The following is a 10,889-nucleotide window of genomic DNA, read 5'->3' as shown; positions in this document are numbered from 1 at the left end:
CAGCCAGGACAGCATTTCCCCCAGCCAGGACAGCATTTCCCAGCAGCCAGGACAGCATTTCCCCCAGCCAGGACAGAATCTCACCCCCAGCCAGGACAGAATCTCACCCCCAGCCAGGACAGCATCTCTTCCCCAGCCAGGACAGCATCTCTCCCCAGCCAGGACAGCATTTCTTCCCCAGCCAGGACAGCATCTCTCCCCAGCCAGGACAGCATTTCTTCCCCAGCCAGGACAGCATTTCTTCCCCAGCCAGGACAGCATCTCACCCCCAGCCAGGACAGCATTTCTTCCCTAGCCAGGACAGCATCTCTCCTTGAGTGTAGTGGTGGGGGCACCAGCGGGCTGGACAGACCAGATGATAACAGCTGAAAACTGTCATCACAGCCTGCCAGAGACTGCCATGCTGTCATCACCACCTGATACACTGGTACAGTACGCTGTCATCACTACCTGATACACTGTTACAGTACACTGTCATCACCACATGATACACTGGTACAGTACGCTGTCATCACTACCTGACACACTGCTACAGTACACTGTCATCACCACCTGATACACTGGTACAGTACACTGTCATCACCTCCTGATACACTGGTACAGTGTGCTGTCATCACCCCCTGATACACTGCTACAGTGTGCTGTCATCACCACCTGATACACTGTCATCACCACCTGATACACTGTCATCACCCCCTGATACACTGTCATCACCACCTGATACACTGTCATCACCCCCTGATACACTGTCATCACCACCTGATACACTGTTACAGTACACTGTCATCACCACCTGATACACTGTTACAGTACACTGTCATCACCTCCTGATACACTGTTACAGTACACTGTCATCACCTCCTGATACACTGTTACAGTACACTGTCATCACCTCCTGATACACTGTCATCACCACCTGATACACTGTTACAGTACACTGTCATCACCTCCTGATACACTGTTACAGTACACTGTCATCACCTCCTGATACACTGTTACAGTACACTGTCATCACCACCTGATACACTGTTACAGTACACTGTCATCACCTCCTGATACACTGTTACAGTACACTGTCATCACCTCCTGATACACTGTTACAGTACACTGTCATCACCTCCTGATACACTGTTACAGTACACTGTCATCACCTCCTGATACACTGTTACAGTACACTGTCATCACCTCCTGATACACTGTTACAGAACACTGTCATCACCTCCTGATACACTGTTACAGTACACTGTCATCACCTCCTGATCCACTGCTACAGTACACTGTCATCACCTCCTGATACACTGTTACAGTACACTGTCATCACCTCCTGATACACTGTCATCACCTCCTGATACACTGTTACAGTACACTGTCATCACCTCCTGATACACTGTTACACTACACTGTCATCACCACCTGATCACTCATCACCACCTGATCCACTGTTACAGTACACTGTCATCACCTCCTGATACACTGTTACAGTACACTGTCATCACCACCTGATACACTGTCATCACCACCTGATACACTGCTACAGTACACTGTCATCACCTCCTGATACACTGTTACAGAACACTGTCATCACCTCCTGATACACTGTCATCACCTCCTGTACACTGTTACAGTACACTGTCATCACCACCTGATACACTGTTACAGTACACTGTCATCACCACCTGATACACTGTCATCACCACCTGATACACAGTTACAGAACACTGTCATCACCTCCTGATACACTGTTACAGTACACTGTCATCACCTCCTGATACACTGTTACAGTACACTGTCATCACCACCTGATACACTGTTACAGTACACTGTCATCACCTCCTGATACACTGCTACAGTACACTGTCATCACCTCCTGATACACTGTCATCACCTCACCACCTGATACACTGTTACAGTACACTGTCATCACCTCCTGATACACTGTTACAGTACACTGTCATCACCTCCTGATACACTGTCATCACCTCCTGATACACTGTCATCACCACCTGATACACTGTTACAGTACACTGTCATCACCTCCTGATACACTGTTACAGTACACTGTCATCACCTCCTGATACACTGTTACAGTACACTGTCATCACCTCCTGATACACTGTTACAGTACACTGTCATCACCACCTGATACACTGTTACAGTGTGCACTGTCATCACCACCTGATATCCTGTCATCACCACCTGATACACTGTTACAGTACACTGTCATCACCACCTGATCCACTGTTACAGTACACTGTCATCACCACCTGATACACTGTTACAGTACACTGTCATCACCTCCTGATACACTGTTACAGTACACTGTCATCACCACCTGATACACTGCTACAGTACACTGTCATCACCACCTGATACACTGCTACAGTACACTGTCATCACCCCCTGATACACTGTTACAGTACACTGTCATCACCACCTGATCCACTGTCATCACCACCTGATCCACTGTTACAGTACACTGTCATCACCACCACGTGATACACTGTCATCACCACCTGATACACTGTCATCACCACCTGATACACTGTTACAGTACACTGTCATCACCCGTGATACACTGTCATCACCACCTGATACACTGCTACAGTACACTGTCATCACCTCCTGATACACTGTTACAGTACACTGTCATCACCTCCTGATCCACTGTTACATTACACTGTCATCACCTCCTGATACACTGTTACAGTACACTGTCATCACCTCCTGATCCACTGCTACATTACACTGTCATCACCTCCTGATCCACTGTTACACTACACTGTCATCACCTCCTGATACACTGTTACAGTACACTGTCATCACCACCTGATACACTGTCATCACCTCCTGATACACTGTTACAGTACACTGTCATCACCTCCTGATACACTGTTACAGTACACTGTCATCACCTGATACACTGTTACAGTACACTGTCATCACCTCCTGATACACTGTCATCACCTCCTGATACACTGTTACAGTACACTGTCATCACCTCCTGATACACTGTTACAGTACACTGTCATCACCACCTGATACACTGTCATCACCACCTGATACACTGTTACAGTACACTGTCATCACCTCCTGATACACTGTTACAGTACACTGTCATCACCTCCTGATACACTGTTACAGTACACTGTCATCACCACCTGATACACTGTCATCACCTCCTGATACACTGTCATCACCACCTGATACACTGTTACAGTACACTGTCATCACCACCTGATACACTGTCATCACCACCTGATACACTGTCATCACCACCTGATACACTGTCATCACCACCTGATACACTGTCATCACCTCCTGATACACTGTTACAGTACACTGTCATCACCACCTGATACACTGTTACAGTACACTGTCATCACCTCCTGATACACTGTCATCACCTCCTGATACACTGTTACAGTACACTGTCATCACCTCCTGATACACTGTTACAGTACACTGTCATCACCTCCTGATACACTGTTACAGTACACTGTCATCACCTCCTGATACACTGTTACAGAACACTGTCATCACCTCCTGATACACTGTTACAGTACACTGTCATCACCACCTGATACACTGTTACAGTACACTGTCATCACCTCCTGATACACTGTTACAGTACACTGTCATCACCTCCTGATACACTGTTACAGTACACTGTCATCACCTCCTGATACACTGTTACAGTACACTGTCATCACCACCTGATACACTGTTACAGTACACTGTCATCACCACCTGATACACTGCTACAGTACACTGTCATCACCTCCTGATACACTGTTACAGTACACTGTCATCACCTCCTGATACACTGTCATCACCACCTGATACACTGTTACAGTACACTGTCATCACCACCTGATACACTGTTACAGTACACTGTCATCACCACCTGATACACTGTCATCACCACCTGATACACTGTTACAGTACACTGTCATCACCTCCTGATACACTGTTACAGTACACTGTCATCACCACCTGATACACTGTCATCACCACCTGATCCACTGTTACAGTACACTGTCATCACCTCCTGATACACTGTTACAGTACACTGTCATCACCTCCTGATACACTGTCATCACCTCCTGATACACTGTTACAGTACACTGTCATCACCACCTGATACACTGTTACAGTACACTGTCATCACCACCTGATACACTGTCATCACCACCTGATACACTGTTACAGTACACTGTCATCACCTCCTGATACACTGTTACAGTACACTGTCATCACCTCCTGATACACTGTTACAGTACACTGTCATCACCACCTGATACACTGTTACAGTACACTGTCATCACCACCTGATCCACTGCTACAGTACACTGTCATCACCTCCTGATACACTGTTACAGTACACTGTCATCACCACCTGATACACTGTTACAGTACACTGTCATCACCACCTGATACACTGTTACAGTACACTGTCATCACCACCTGATACACTGTCATCACCTCCTGATACACTGCTACAGTACACTGTCATCACCTCCTGATACACTGTTACAGTACACTGTCATCACCACCTGATACACTGTTACAGTACACTGTCATCACCTCCTGATACACTGTTACAGTACACTGTCATCACCTCCTGATACACTGTTACAGTACACTGTCATCACCTCCTGATACACTGTTACAGTACACTGTCATCACCACCTGATACACTGTTACAGTACACTGTCATCACCTCCTGATACACTGTTACAGTACACTGTCATCACCACCTGATACACTGTTACAGTACACTGTCATCACCTCCTGATACACTGTTACAGTACACTGTCATCACCACCTGATACACTGTCATCACCACCTGATCCACTGTCATCACCACCTGATACACTGGTACAGTACACTGTCATCACCACCTGATACACTGTCATCACCACCTGATCCACTGTCATCACTACCTGATACACTGTCATCACCACCTGATACACTGTTACAGTACACTGTCATCACCTCCTGATACACTGTTACAGTACACTGTCATCACCACCTGATACACTGTTACAGTACACTGTCATCACCTCCTGATACACTGTCATCACCTCTGATACACTGTTACAGTACACTGTCATCACCTCCTGATACACTGTTACAGTACACTGTCATCACCTCCTGATACACTGTTACAGTACACTGTCATCACCACCTGATACACTGTTACAGAACACTGTCATCACCTCCTGACACACTGTTACACTACACTGTCATCACCACCTGATACACTGTTACAGTACACTGTCATCACCTCCTGATACACTGTTACAGTACACTGTCATCACCACCTGATACACTGTTACAGTACACTGTCATCACCTCCTGATACACTGTTACAGTACACTGTCATCACCTCCTGATACACTGTTACAGTACACTGTCATCACCTCCTGATACACTGTTACAGAACACTGTCATCACCTCCTGATACACTGTTACAGTACACTGTCATCACCACCTGATACACTGCTACAGAACACTGTCATCACCTCCTGATACACTGTTACAGTACACTGTCATCACCTCCTGATACACGGTCATCACCTCCTGATACACTGTTACAGTACACTGTCATCACCACCTGATACACTGTTACACTACACTGTCATCACCACCTGATACACTGTCATCACCACCTGATCCACTGTTACAGTACACTGTCATCACCTCCTGATACACTGTTACACTACACTGTCATCACCACCTGATACACTGTCATCACCACCTGATCCACTGTTACAGTACACTGTCATCACCTCCTGATACACTGTTACAGAACACTGTCATCACCTCCTGATACACTGTCATCATCTCCTGATACACTGTTACAGTACACTGTCATCACCACCTGATACACTGTTACACTACACTGTCATCACCACCTGATACACTGTCATCACCACCTGATACACTGTTACAGAACACTGTCATCACCTCCTGATACACTGTTACAGTACACTGTCATCACCTCCTGATACACTGTTACAGTACACTGTCATCACCACCTGATACACTGTTACAGTACACTGTCATCACCTCCTGATCCACTGCTACACTACACTGTCATCACCTCCTGATACACTGTTACAGTACACTGTCATCACCACCTGATACACTGTTACAGTACACTGTCATCACCTCCTGATACACTGTTACAGTACACTGTCATCACCACCTGATCCACTGTTACAGTACACTGTCATCACCACCTGATACACTGTTACAGTACACTGTCATCACCACCTGATACACTGTTACAGTACACTGTCATCACCTCCTGATACACTGTCATCACCTCCTGATACACTGCTACAGTACACTGTCATCACCTCCTGATACACTGTTACAGTACACTGTCATCACCACCTGATACACTGTTACAGTACACTGTCATCACCTCCTGATACACTGTTACAGTACACTGTCATCACCTCCTGATACACTGTTACAGTACACTGTCATCACCACCTGATACACTGTTACAGTACACTGTCATCACCTCCTGATACACTGTTACAGTACACTGTCATCACCACCTGATACACTGTTACAGTACACTGTCATCACCTCCTGATACACTGTTACAGTACACTGTCATCACCACCTGATACACTGTCATCACCACCTGATACACTGTCATCACCACCTGATACACTGGTACAGTACACTGTCATCACCACCTGATACACTGTCATCACCACCTGATCCACTGTCATCACCACCTGATACACTGTCATCACCACCTGATCCACTGTCATCACCACCTGATACACTGGTACAGTACACTGTCATCACCACCTGATACACTGTCATCACCACCTGATCCACTGTCATCACTACCTGATACACTGTCATCACCACCTGATACACTGTTACAGTACACTGTCATCACCTCCTGATACACTGTTACAGTACACTGTCATCACCACCTGATACACTGTTACAGTACACTGTCATCACCTCCTGATACACTGTCATCACCTCTTGATACACTGTTACAGTACACTGTCATCACCTCCTGATACACTGTTACAGTACACTGTCATCACCTCCTGATACACTGTTACAGTACACTGTCATCACCTCCTGATACACTGTTACAGTACACTGTCATCACCTCCTGATACACTGTTACACTACACTGTCATCACCACCTGATACACTGTTACAGTACACTGTCATCACCTCCTGATACACTGTTACAGTACACTGTCATCACCACCTGATACACTGTTACAGTACACTGTCATCACCTCCTGATACACTGTTACAGTACACTGTCATCACCTCCTGATACACTGTTACAGTACACTGTCATCACCTCCTGATACACTGTTACAATACACTGTCATCACCTCCTGATACACTGTTACAGTACACTGTCATCACCACCTGATACACTGCTACAGTACACTGTCATCACCTCCTGATACACTGTTACAGTACACTGTCATCACCTCCTGATACACGGTCATCACCTCCTGATACACTGTTACAGTACACTGTCATCACCACCTGATACACTGTTACACTACACTGTCATCACCACCTGATACACTGTCATCACCACCTGATCCACTGTTACAGTACACTGTCATCACCTCCTGATACACTGTTACACTACACTGTCATCACCACCTGATACACTGTCATCACCACCTGATCCACTGTTACAGTACACTGTCATCACCTCCTGATACACTGTTACAGAACACTGTCATCACCTCCTGATACACTGTCATCATCTCCTGATACACTGTTACAGTACACTGTCATCACCACCTGATACACTGTTACACTACACTGTCATCACCACCTGATACACTGTCATCACCACCTGATACACTGTTACAGTACACTGTCATCACCTCCTGATACACTGTTACAGTACACTGTCATCACCTCCTGATACACTGTTACAGTACACTGTCATCACCACCTGATCCACTGTTACAGTACACTGTCATCACCTCCTGATCCACTGCTACAGTACACTGTCATCACCTCCTGATACACTGTTACAGTACACTGTCATCACCACCTGATACACTGTTACAGTACACTGTCATCACCTCCTGATACACTGTTACAGTACACTGTCATCACCACCTGATACACTGTCATCACCACCTGATACACTGTTACAGTACACTGTCATCACCACCTGATACACTGTTACAGTACACTGTCATCACCTCCTGATACACTGTCATCACCTCCTGATACACTGTTACAGTACACTGTCATCACCTCCTGATACACTGTTACAGTACACTGTCATCACCTCCTGATACACTGTTACAGTACACTGTCATCACCTCCTGATACACTGTTACAGTACACTGTCATCACCTCCTGATACACTGTTACAGTACACTGTCATCACCACCTGATACACTGTTACAGTACACTGTCATCACCACCTGATCCACTGTCATCACCACCTGATACACTGTTACAGTACACTGTCATCACCACCTGATCCACTGTTACAGTACACTGTCATCACCTCCTGATACACTGTTACAGTACACTGTCATCACCTCCTGATACACTGTCATCACCACCTGATACACTGTTACAGTACACTGTCATCACCTCCTGATACACTGTTACAGTACACTGTCATCACCTCCTGATACACTGTTACAGTACACTGTCATCACCTCCTGATACACTGCTACGACTCATCTCTTCAGTGGGTCATATGATTGAGTGTAGTCTGGCCCAGGAGTGGGAAGGTGAACGGAAAGGCTCTGGAGCAACGAACCGCCCTTGCTGTCTCTGCCTGGCCGGTTCCCCTCTTTCCACTGGGATTCTCTGCCTCTAACCCTGTTACGGGGCTGAGTCACTGGCTTGCTGGGGCTCTCTCGTGCCGTCCCTGGGGGGTGCGTCACCTGGGTGGGTTGATTCACTGTTGTGGTCGGCCTGGCTGGGTTGCCCCCCCCTTGGGTTGTACCGTGGCGGAGATCTTTGTGGGCTATACTCGGCCTTGTCTCAGGATGGTAAGTTGGTGGTTGAAGATATCCCTCTAGTGGTGTGGGGGATGTGCTTTGGCAAAGTGGGTGGGGTTATATCCTTCCTGTTTGGCCCTGTCCGGGGTGTCCTCGGATGGGGCCACAGTGTCTCCTGACCCCTCCTGTCTCAGCCTCCAGTATTTATGCTGCAGTAGTTTATGTGTCGGGGGGCTAGGGTCAGTTTGTTATATCTGGAGTACTTCTCCTGTCCTATTCGGTGTCCTGTGTGAATCTAAGTGTGCGTTCTCTAATTCTCTCCTTCTCACTTTCTTTCTCTCTCTCGGAGGACCTGAGCCCTAGTCCCAGGACTACCTGACATGAGGACTCCTTGCTGTCCCCAGTCCACCTGGCCATGCTCCTGCTCCAGTCAACTGACCTGAGCCCTGGACCGTGCCCCAGGACTACCTGACATGAAGGCTCCTTGCTGTCCCCAGTCCACCTGACTGTGCTGCTGCTCCAGTTTCAACTGTTCTGCCTTATTATTATTCGACCATGCTGGTCATTTATGAACATTTGAACATCTTGGTCATGTTCTGTTATAATCTCTACCCGTTACAGCCAGAAGAGGACTGGCCACCCCACATAGCCCGGTTCCTCTCTAGGTTTCTTCCTAGGTTTTGGCCTTTCTAGGGAGTTTTTCCCACCGTGCTTTTACACCTGCATTGTTTGCTGTTTGGGGTTTTAGGCTGGGTTTCTGTACAGCACTTTGAGATATCAGCTGATGTACGAAGGGCTATATAAATAAATTTGATTTGATTTGATTTGCTACAGTACACTGTCATCACCTCCTGATACACTGTTACAGTACACTGTCATCACCACCTGATACACTGTCATCACCACCTGATACACTGTCATCACCTCCTGATACACTGTTACAGTACACTGTCATCACCTCCTGATACACTGTTACAGTACACTGTCATCACCTCCTGATACACTGTTACAGTACACTGTCATCACCTCCTGATACACTGTCATCACCACCTGATCCACTGTCATCACCACCTGATACACTGTTACAGTACACTGTCATCACCACCTGATACACTGTCATCACCTCCTGATACACTGTTACAGTACACTGTCATCACCTCCTGATACACTGTCATCACCACCTGATACACTGTTACAGTACACTGTCATCACCTCCTGATACACTGTTACAGTACACTGTCATCACCACCTGATACACTGTTACAGTACACTGTCATCACCTCCTGATACACTGTCATCACCACCTGATACACTGTCATCACCACCTGATACACTGTTACAGTACACTGTCATCACCACCTGATACACTGTCATCACCACCTGATCCACTGTCATCACCACCTGATACACTGTTACAGTACACTGTCATCACCACCTGATCCACTGTTACAGTACACTGTCATCACCACCTGATACACTGTCATCACCACCTGATACACTGTTACAGTACACTGTCATCACCACCTGATCCACTGTCATCACCACCTGATACACTGTTACAGTACACTGTCATCACCACCTGATACACTGTTACAGTACACTGTCATCACCTCCTGATACACTGTCATCACCACCTGATACACTGTTACAGTACACTGTCATCACCACATGATACACTGTCATCACCACCTGATACACTGTTACAGTACACTGTCATCACCTCCTGATACACTGTTACAGTACACTGTCATCACCTCCTGATACACTGCTACAGTACACTGTCATCACCACCTGATACACTGTTACACTACACTGTCATCACCTCCTGATACACTGCTACAGTACACTGTCATCACCACCTGATACACTGTTACAGTACACTGTCATCACCTCCTGATA

The 10,889-nt window shown here is 46.6% G+C and overlaps 1 long non-coding RNA gene across 1 annotated transcript; it reads right to left on the bottom strand.

Annotated features, from left to right (window-relative positions):
- Nucleotides 1-2,403: 2,403 nt before the first annotated feature.
- On the bottom strand, nt 2,404-10,689 carry LOC127923338 (uncharacterized). Its single transcript, XR_008114150.1, has 3 exons — nt 10,659-10,689; nt 10,392-10,459; nt 2,404-2,455 (listed from the first exon to the last, which is right to left on the bottom strand). It is a non-coding gene; the product is annotated as an uncharacterized LOC127923338 (long non-coding RNA).
- Between the last annotated feature and the right edge of the window lie 200 nt (nt 10,690-10,889).

Source organism: Oncorhynchus keta, unplaced genomic scaffold, assembly GCF_023373465.1.
Source record: "Oncorhynchus keta strain PuntledgeMale-10-30-2019 unplaced genomic scaffold, Oket_V2 Un_contig_2935_pilon_pilon, whole genome shotgun sequence".
In the NCBI taxonomy this organism is placed as follows: Eukaryota; Metazoa; Chordata; class Actinopteri; order Salmoniformes; family Salmonidae; genus Oncorhynchus; species Oncorhynchus keta.
This window is presented reverse-complemented; position numbering and strand designations above follow the sequence as displayed.